This window comes from Eptatretus burgeri, chromosome 12 (genome assembly GCF_056783735.1).
Source record: "Eptatretus burgeri isolate ZD-2024b chromosome 12, Ebu_testis_v1, whole genome shotgun sequence".
Classification (NCBI taxonomy): domain Eukaryota; kingdom Metazoa; phylum Chordata; class Myxini; order Myxiniformes; family Myxinidae; genus Eptatretus; species Eptatretus burgeri.
This window is the reverse complement of record NC_140972.1, coordinates 28951302-28962128: the sequence shown is the minus strand read 5'-3', so window position 1 is coordinate 28962128 and position 10827 is coordinate 28951302. Positions and strand designations below refer to the sequence as shown.

General features: G+C 45.1%; 2 pseudogenes across 1 annotated transcript in view; both read right to left on the bottom strand.

The window, feature by feature from the left end:
• Positions 1 to 10827, bottom strand: part of LOC147015333 (uncharacterized) — a 59861-nt pseudogene that overhangs the window by 22526 nt on the left and 26508 nt on the right. Inside the window, exon 8 of the transcript XR_015050286.1 lies at positions 2692 to 2746. The product of XR_015050286.1 is annotated as an uncharacterized LOC147015333 (transcript). The remainder of the gene's footprint in view (positions 1 to 2691; positions 2747 to 10827) is intronic.
• On the bottom strand, positions 548 to 2683 carry LOC147015334 (uncharacterized; annotated as a pseudogene).

The window sequence follows — 10827 nt, the reverse complement described above, 5'->3', positions numbered from 1 at the left end:
GTTATATTTTCAGCCCGGTCGATGACGGCCATCTTGTATTTGCGCAAAAATAACAGATTTCCCCATGGTTGCCAACCGGGCAACCAAGCTTAATTTTGTCTATGCATGCCTGTGAACAAGAAACCACCATAAAACCATACACTTTTGAGAACAACAAGGTTACTTCTCTGGCAAATGGACTAAAACATTCTTTGCCACAAAAAATGCAGTCACGCTTGTAAACAAATGCACCACTGCCTGTTGCCTGTGTGCGAGATCTTGTTGTCACTGTAACACAATCATCTTCAGCTTTTCTTTTTTGTGATTTACGAAGTCTCTCAATTTTTTGTTTTGATGTGTAAGTACAGTAGCATCCTTTGTGACATTCTATGCGAACAGCATCACCACCACCATCAACAATGTCCTGTAGTTTTGCATGTAGCTCTTCATCTCCACGGGCTTTGGCACAGGAGATCAATGTCTTGATCCCTTGATCAGCGAATTTATTAAATTCCCCTCCACCATGAGACACAGCAAGAATGCACCTTGAATCAGCCATATCCGTAAAAACAAAACAATGAATTAGTAACTCGCATTAATGTCGTATGTGAGCGTCCAGTTGTCAGAATAGTGACCTTGTTGTCATTCAAAATGTATCTCACACGGCAAACAATTGCCAGGAACTCGAACATTGACCTCAAATTTACTTCTAATCACAAAAATAAGGTTAAATATAGATTCCTCGTGCCAAAATTATATGGAAAAGATCTCATGTTTAATTTTAAGTTCATTACCTAAAAAGTTATATTTTCAGCCCGGTCGATGACGGCCATCTTGTATTTGCGCAAAAATAAGATTTCCCCATGGTTGCCATCCGGGCAACCAAGCTTAATTTTGTCTATGCATGCCTGTGAACAAGAAACCACCATAAAACCATACACTTTTGAGGACAACAAGGTTACTTATCTGGCAAATGGACTAGAAGGGTTAACTTGAATGCTTGTGGCCCATGTGTCAAGTCTGTGTCAAATATTTTCGGTTTACAAGAGAATGAAGAAGGCTTATCTTGGAAAAGTACAGTCACTGTATCGTGTTCCGACACATTTGCACCCTCGTGGTCCCAGTTGTCAAAGGCACCAGATGTGAATTGTCCAGGGTCGAAATGGGTGGGTAGCCCAACTCGATCGCGGTTGTGTAGTGCAGTAAAGCATGCCATGTCATACTGGTATCTTCGTAACTCTGAATAGCTCAGCGAAAGACCCTCGTGATTAAGAGTTTTAGTGATAATCTTCCCCCCACGTCCAAGACTATGGATAGATTCGGCATTCATGATGTGCATCGGTGTCCTCTTCCTCCCACAGTGGCGTACATAGTAGAGGATTTGAAACAGGGACTGTACCTTCCTTCAGCGTTTTGTGGATAGGTTACCATCTACACTCGGCACTTCTTCGTCTACTACATCCTCATCACAATTGTCTTCTTCTCCTCCATCTACAGCACGTTTCTCCTTGCTCATGACAGCTTCTGGTGCTTTTCGATACGTTTCAGGGTTAAAATTGTACAAATATCCAAAAAAAATCTGACAATAGGTTCTGGAATATTCATACCAATCAACGCATTTTTTAGATCTTGAGCATCACAAAATCTATCTTCAAGACCAAAGTCATAATCATTAAGAGATTTCCGAATCACACTAGCACAGACTTGTAAAGGATCAATGGAGCGAATGCGCTCAGCCAACACATTTACTACATTATTAGGTTTACTAAATACCATCATTGATTTGCGCAAAGCATTGGGATATGTGAAATCTATCTTACTACCGAAGTGGTTTATCAAGAAAATTTTAACATCTCTATTGCGAAAATTGGATTTTTCGCCAGTAAGTGTATTCAAATGATCTTGAATTCCACTCAATTCGTAGCCTTTACCGTCTCTCAATCCCTGTTCTAGTTTGGACACGACTCGATTCCATGCAAGTTGTTTTGAGGTTAGTTTTGGCATAAAGTCCTGCGTGCGTGACTCATAACTCTACATATACTTTACCATACAGTCTTTGTGATAATATATATCCGCTCTGAAAACTGAATGCGAATCCTGAAGGTCACATGTTCGGGTGAAGACAGCATCCTGAAAGAAGTTGGTTGCGGCAAGAAATAAAGCAGCGCGATTTGATTCACCAATACGATACTTAGTATAGACTTGTTTATAAGATTTATTGTCACATATAATGCAGTTCATATCTCATACTGACTTTGCAGTAATCTCGGGATTAGGTGGGGGATGACCGATACTCTGTGAACGAGTGGTTCTATTCTGAGATCTCGAGTCCTGAGAAAGAGTTGGTTCTTGAATGGTTTGCTGCTCATTCAGAATATCCCTATTCTTCATGCGAGACAAGACTGATTTCATGGTGTATTTCTTATAACACTGATTCGTCACATGGTATACGAATCCATCACCTTAAACAAGCTTCAGTAGTTTGGAAACATGGTCATTGTGTATGGCACTGGCCTCTCAAATTCGTTTACAACCATTGCTTGTGCTCACAGCTTTCACTTTTGTCAACTTTTGGCAAATAACACACTTCGTCACATTAAAAGAAGTTTCTTTAGATGACTGAGACAGTTCCACAGACTCCATTGCTGCAACTGGATTCAAGTTATCAATGCGCTCAGAAGACATCATCCAGCTCCTATTCCAGTGCCTCACCAACTTGTCCTGGTGCTGGGCAGGAGGTTAGTGGTCATCACTGTTCCTTGTTTCCCTGTAAAAAAAAGGAACTCTCATCAAAACGCGAAAAGGTTATATACAGTGATAAATCATTCCATTGCTCGTAAATATTGTGATTAAGTGAAGGAAATATTAAAATCGTCAAATCGCTTATTGGACCAAAACTACGACTCCTCTAAAAATAAACTGTTGTTTATTTGTTTATTTATAAAATATTTATTTGTTGTTTATTTATAAAATAAACTAAAACATTTGCAAGGTTGTTTTGATTCTCATTGGGTACATTTGAAACGATAGTTAGGTAATAGCACTGTCTGGAAACTGAGGTATGTTTCAACCCGAATGTGATTCCATTGAAAAAATTGGCTAAAATATAGCAATTTCTTGTTATTGTAATGCATTGAGGGTAACAAATCACAATAGAAATTAGTTAATTGCACTCCAAAAATCAAACCAGAGCAAAATAAACCATTTGTGTGTGCTGGATAATGATATTTTCCCAGGAACTCAGATATCGTCAATTTCGAAAACTACGGGAGTAAACGTAAATGTTTGGCCGGAGCTGTAGAGAAAATGTACTTGGTCTGGAAGTGTTACCCAGACTTTTCTTGAAGGTCTTAGTATATAGAACAAGAAAATCCAAGGTAACGCCGTAGAAGATTAATGGACACAAACTCCCCCCCCCCAGAGCCTAGACTATTAAGGGTACACTCCATCTCACCTGGTCTAAGGTCATCGCACCCATTTGCGTCCTCAAGAACGCCTCCGAACTGCAATTACTTACCATCGATATCACCGTGCCACCATTGCTGTGTCATCTGCTGTCCAATGCAGGCCTTGTTGCCTGCTTCTGCTTGCGAGTAGGCCATAAGGACCGAAGCATTTTTGTGGGCCATTAAGGCCAAAGTGCTTTTGTGGGCCGTTGTGGCCAAAGATTCATGCCATTTTGTGGGCTCAGTGAGCCGAAGGACTCTTTGTGAGATTAGGCCACTGGGCCGACTGAACTCACTTGGTGAGAGGCCAATAAGGCCACGAAGTGAGGAAACCCTCAGGGGTGAATGGACGATACGGCAGGGAGGGGGCATGAAGAAGCGAACATGTGAAAGAACTTTGAACCTGTGAATGTCCTGCTCCTATCCCAATATTATTGTTAAAAGTAAAATTGAATGCCCTCCCGTTCAAATCCGTAATTACAATGTTAAGTAGTGTGCATAGAGTGTGAATTTGTTTGTTAGATTGGTGACCCAACACACTGGGATAGGGACATGCCAATCTTACTGTGACACTTTGATTATTGGAGTTAAGTGTTCCCATGTTGTGGGTTAGAGTAAATGGGAGATCTGTGCTGTACGTTAGACAGGGCCATTGCCGTGGGCTCCCCCAGATGGAGGCTCGGGAGAGCCTCGGGAGAACGGTGGGGGTAGTGTTACGGAAATGGCCCTTATTGGACTAATAAATAGAGGATTAGCTCAGTTCCCCCATTAAATCCATGTATAGCTAGGTTGTTTGGTAAAGTGTACGTTATATGCGTGTCAGGGATGTAAAAGGCAGTTTTATTGTTTGTGTGTAGGTGGTGAAACGAGAGATCCCTATTATTCCTACCCCATCCCCATATTATTCCTATCCCAGGATAGGCCCCTCCCAGTCGGCTGAGGGGGTGTGGCCTGGAGAGAGGGTGGAGCTAAGGGGAGGAAGTGATGTGAAGGGGCGGAGCTTGTCGGCAGTCGCCGAGAGAGACGTGCTCATAGAACAAAGAGAAAAACGAGAGGAAAAGGATTTCAGTTTGGACGAGCGTCGGGTTCTCGAGGCGTGCTTGGAGTCGCTTCGAAGTGAGCGAACGAAAGAGGCGCAGTGTTGGATCTGCCGGGAGAGACGCTGAACCGACCTGCACGTCGAGGATTCTGCCGTGAGAGGGATGGCAGCCGGCTTTGAGAGGACGAAGCGGAGGTCGGGCTTCGAGGCGGGAAGGCAGGAGAGGAGACGCCAGAGCTTCTGACGGTCCCTGCTCACACCAACGGCGCGGCACGTTGTCGATCTGCCTGTGGAGCTCGGACCTCGATTTGGGCCTTGTCTGGTGCACAGGCCAGACCTGGATTTGTGTGCTAGACCTAGAGAGAGATCGGCTGAGGCCCATCGTTGATCTGGTGGACTTGTGCCGTCGACATTACGCGGGGCCGGAACGCGCTGAGGAGAGCGTGCGCACGCGGTGCCTTGAGGGAGCAAGAGTACGACGCCTCCATTTCGCCACGTTCGAGCGAGCGGGAGTTTGAATCCGTGGACATTCGCCTGTTCCGAGCGACATTCGTGCTTTTGACACTGTCCTCTCGTCCATGAGACATCACCAAGTACTCTGTCTTGTCTTGCATGCATGCTGTTTGTCTTTGTCTGCATGTGTTGTACAAGGCATATTTCGGTAGCGATCCCCTTGAAAGCTTTAGACTGTGGTTCCCTAGTTAAGAACGGGTTGAGGATTGTTAATAAAACCATTGTCGTGAATTTTGCTTGTGTTGTGATCCCTGATGTTCCCCAATAAATCTGGTTAATTCGTATGAAGTTGCTGCTATGGATTAATTTGTGTCGCGTCGAGGAACGATCCGTTCGATTGGCATACAACACCAAAAATGGTTACAGACTGGTAGACTCCGCTCGGTCTCTGACAAAACCAGTCTGTGCCTGGGGGTTCTATTTCGCCAACTTGCAACGTTCAGGATTACGTTGGTATCACGATTGAAGACGCTTGACCCGAGGACTGTGACGAGCCGGCCAGCGTTATAAACCCCGGAGACGGTGGTGATGAGGGTGGCGCCTAGGACCAGGTGAGAATCCCGCCACCCAGGATCCGTAACAATATATTGTTGTGGTTTCCACCTGTTCGGCGTGCGGACGACCGCCTCAGCCCAATTGCGGCCGCACGCGCCCACCAAACGAGCAATCCAGTAGTAGCTTTCCGGATCAACGCCGAAACCCAGCTACGGGTGTTTTTAACACACCATAGATCAGCCAACTCTTCTGTCCACGCGATACAGGGTCAATCGCCAATTTATCGATATACCTAATTCTTCGCGCAGACAAATGCCGGGGATCGACACCTCAACAGGACCTGCACGAAAATGAGCCGCTTTACGCAGCTCGTTTCGTATGCGATTGCCAAGCTGTTATATATCACCAAGTCCCTTCAGACCCGATTATCTTATCGGTGTTAAAAACCAGCTAAAATTCCGAACGCTCCATGGCAGTCAATGAGAGGAAGGGACGCAACGAGCAGGTGACATTTATTAATAATAATGGGGAACTGGGGAAGCACGTAAGAGCAGAACTATACTGACTATACGAAATACAATGCAATCATTTACAGCACACAAAGCACTTAACAGTTTCCTACTTATTAGACGGGCCCACGGACACACGTACGCACACACACACCCAAGAAATGGTGGCTGATGCCTTTAATAACGGACTCCAGCTCAGAGGACAGAAGAGCTGAAACCCAGAACCTATATCGAACCTCTCCACCTCGTGTGGTCTTCAAGCGGTTCGGACCCGGGCTCCAGCGAGAGCGAGCTGGATCCAATCGCTGTGAGCCGCGATCCTTCCCAAGCTCAAGCGAATCCTCTCGCGCTTCCAAACACGTGCTGGTGAGACGAGGCACCGATCCTTCCCATCGATGCGTCGCTTCCCCCGAGTAACCACCTCCAAGATGAGGCCGATGAGTCGCTCCAAGCCGGAAACCAAGCGGAGAACAAAGAGCTCCACGAACCAAGAAGAGCCAGCCGAGCAACCAGCTCAACTCTCTTCCGATGAACAAAGCCTCTCACAACACGAACCAAGAGCAAGAAGCTACCACCAGCAGCTCGAGCCGAGCTACCAGCTCAACTCCCTGCCGATCAACAAAGCCAGTACCAAGAACTCCGAGCCGAGCAGAACCCGAGGGCCTGCTGAAAAGCCAAGTCAAAGCAAAAAGCTTTCAAAAAGCCTCAACCCAAACCCGAGCCAAGCAGAAGCTGAAGCTCGACTGAACAACCAACTCAGGATCTCTTCCTTATTCTCCTCCACCCTTCCCCCACTCCAGGTGTGACTCATACCCCCCCCCCCCCCGTGCCCGCACAACCGCGGGTGGGAGGGAGTTGTTTACGTCCTGTGATTCAGGACGGGAGGGCTCTTCTTCCTCTTCGCAGAAGAGGGGGAGGGGCATCTTCCTTTGTGTTGTGTTCGCTCACCAACTATTAAATTAAATCACAGCGCATCTAATCGATTTCTGCCAATTAAACAATGGAAGGTGAACTATCTAGGGAACATGCACTTATCGGCATAATTGAGCTAAAGGAACCTGTATGTTGAGTGCGATCGAATTCCAAATTCGTAACAATATGTATATATTCCTACCACGTCCGCTCGCCCCGAACCTCGCCTTGGAATTCGGATCAGGAGAGCGAGAGGGGCTGAGCCAGTGGGGGTCAGAGGTGAAAGAGCGGAGATCAGATCTCACCTCACAAACCCTATAAAAAGGAGCGCAGAGCGCCATTTCAGAGAATCGAGTCGGTCAGGGTTTGGAGCGGTGTGAGGAGCGGAGCTCGAGTCCAGTGGAGGGCAGTGGAAGTCCGGGTTCGCCGAGGAAAGGGAGTTGGGAGCACAGCAGGCCAGCCGTGCCACGCAGAACTGCGCGTTCGTGTGGGACGTGGGGAGAGCCGGAGAGAGGTCGCCAGCCAGCATCAAACGGTCCGCGGTGATCGGGCTTCGGGACAGTCAGAGCAGCGCTGAGGGACGGACAGGCTCTTAAAGAGAGCATCAACTCTGAAAGAGTAAAAAGACCCGTTTGTTCCTCTGAGGCGTTGCTGGCTGGGCCCGAATCACCAGGCCGTCAGACGAGGCCTGGGCCGGACCACGGTCACGACAGCTGCTGTGGGGACGGGACGTCGCGGGTCGCCCCAGCGAGGTGAAGGTAACCAGCGCAGCCTCGCGGAGCCTCTGCAGTCATCACAGCTCCGTGTCAATAAAGACCCAAGAGGTCCAGTCTACCCCTCGTCTGTCTAGGGGTATTTCCTTGCTTTTGAATGAATGCTGTGGCGCCATGTCTACAAGTACAACTGTACGTGACTGCACATAATAAATAGACGGTGGCAGCTCTTTGTCTTGCTCGCGTCTTGACCCTACCCCCATTCATTACGTGCTTGTACAGTGTATTGCTTTTGTTTTCCTCACCTGATTAAGTGCATGCCTGCATACGTGCTTATTCAATAAATGTGCTTGTTTAAATGTTAACCCGTTCGTTGTGTCCTCTTCCCTGCATTGAACTGCCATATTGAGTTCGGAATAGTAGCTGGCTTTTTAATAGCCGATAAAGTGATCGGGTCCAACGGGGCTGCGCGATAATACCCCGCTCGGTTATCCCAAAAGGAAGCGAGCTGCTTAAGCGGCTCGTTTCCCAGTGGCCCCGTTGAGGTACAGTCTCTTGGTAGTCTGCCCGCGCGATTAATTCGGTATATCGACAATTCGGCGATTGACCGTCGCACGCGGGTCGAATATTGACTAGGTTGTCGTGTCCTTAAAAACACACCCGTGGCTTCTTTCCGGCGTTGATCCGGAAAGCCGCGACTGGATTGTCCGTTCGGTGGGCGAAGCGGCCGCTATTAGTTAAACGCGGTCGTTCGCACGCCGGCGGGTGAGAATCCACAACAATATATATATATATATACATATATATATATGTATATATATGTATATATATATGTATATATATGTATATATATGTATATATATGTATATATATGTATATATATGTATATATATGTATATATATATGTATATATATATATATATATATGTATATATATGTATATATATATGTATATATATGTATATATATGTATATGTATATATATATATATATATATATATATATATATATATATATATATATATATATATATATATATATATATATATATATATATATATATATATATGTGTGTGTGTGTATATATATATGGCTGCCGAACCACAAGATCAATGATGTCATAAATTCTCCCCCCTCCACCCCACCAATACAATTTAGCCATAGATGACCTTCAAAAAATTTCATACCGATTGGATAAAGCTTTCGACATATTAGTCCATGAGCCAGGTGAAAAGTGGGTATCAAGCGACTGAATAAACGTCGTTGTGATTTTTGGGTGGCTTGACATCTCAGATGTCAGAAAATGTCAAGCGGACGTTTCATTTCAGTAGCTTAATACACCTACGGCATCCATTTTCAAAGATGGCTGCCATTCCCTCCGACGAAACTGGGAAAGATAACGAAAATGTAATAACTCATCATTGGAATGGATTAAAACCTTTTATTTGGGATCATTTTGCTCAAAATTACATACAAATTCCTCTCATGTGTAATAAAAGTGGTTTCTACAAGTCGTTTTCTGTAAAAAAAAAAAAAAGACAAATATATCCGAAAAATGAGGTATTTTGGCCGAGTTTTCGTGAAACATTCTTGAAAATACTTATAACGACCCATGAATTGAAAGTTTGACCAAAAGCCCACCTTAGTGTGAAGTTAGCATCTATCTCGATTCCAGAAAGTTGGTTATAATGCTTCAGTAAGGCCTGTGGCAATAAACAGTCTTCTCATATCACTAATCACCATCATCGTCGCTGTCATCTACGTCTTGCGTGAAATCATCTTCATCCTCATCCTCTTTCCAATTAGCACACTCCTTTAACTTGCAAGCCGGTGTGCACAATAAGCCATTGTCTATGCATGAACATGTGCCTTTCTTGCACGCTCGGGAGCAATCACAAGACAACAAAGACAGGACAACATCTGGTGCAGGTTGGATGGTAAGCCATTGAATTGCGACATCCTCTTCAGTGACGGTCCAACCATGTCCATCAGTTGGCTTTGGAACATCCGGATTGTTCTCTAGACTTCTTCTCCATACGGAAGCCTGATAATTAGCCCTTCTAGTGTGCTGATACAACGCATCGCGACAAGGTGGCAATTGTCCTGTTGTCACTTCACCCCGTTTGGACCTGAACAGTTCATATCTGAATGCATCGACTTCTTTGATCTCTGTATTCGATGAATACATTTTGCATGTGTATCCCTGAACAAGAGCAAATGTTTCATCACTGAACTCCCAGTCTTTACCAATGTCAGAAAACACTCTCCAACAGCTTTCATCTTTCCGAATATTGTTCAACGACTTTACTTTTCCTTGTCCTGAAAATGTACTGACTGTATCGCAGCCCGTCCAGGCATGCAGTCCGATCAGAGCATTACACACATCCTTCCCAATAATTGTTCTGAGGCGGTTGATATCAATAATGCGAATTTTGTTCTTTTTTCCTCATCTCAGCAGTACCCTTGTTCCCAATTCAAGATGAAATCCAAGAAGGAGCATGAGGACATTAGTGTCCTCTGATATAACCATCACTTTTGAAAAAGAAGCAGCATGTCTGCAGTGCAGAATCAGCCTCGTATCAGCTTCTTCCTGACTACACTCAAGTTCGGCAACCTCCTCTACCCGGTAACTTTCCATCCTTACACATTTTTCGCCTGATGTGACGAAAAGTTCTGTGTCTAAGAGTTTGTTTTGGCATGATGGATCCTTCAAACTACTTGACAAGTATTCGATGAAATTATTCTTACTCTCCCCACTTGACAACAACCTTTTCCAATTTTTTATCCTGTGGCCCGCCCAGATCTCTTTGAAGACGATGCCTTCAGCAGAGCCTCGGTTCATCCACTCCGCATTTTTTTTATCGAACTGTCCTTGTAAGTATCAAACGCAACATCAATTCTGCTGCTTCCCTTCCCCTCATTGAGTACATAGTTCAAGATCCTCTATGACATTTCAGCAAATGTGCGATTGTCCCCATTCATTTTCTGAACTAAACCCATGCCAATTATCATGGCCGTTCCATCTGATGGTGGGTCAACCTTCGCTGCCTCTTTCTCAATACGATTCCCAAGCCTAGCTTTGTCGGTCTTTTTTAATGTGCCATCCCCATTAGCCAATGACCATGGTTTTGGTCCGAGAGGATACGAAAGAACGTCTCTCATATCCAGCTTTCTGTTTTCAGAAATAAGGATCATTTTACCAAAGAGCCGGTTGTTTGCTT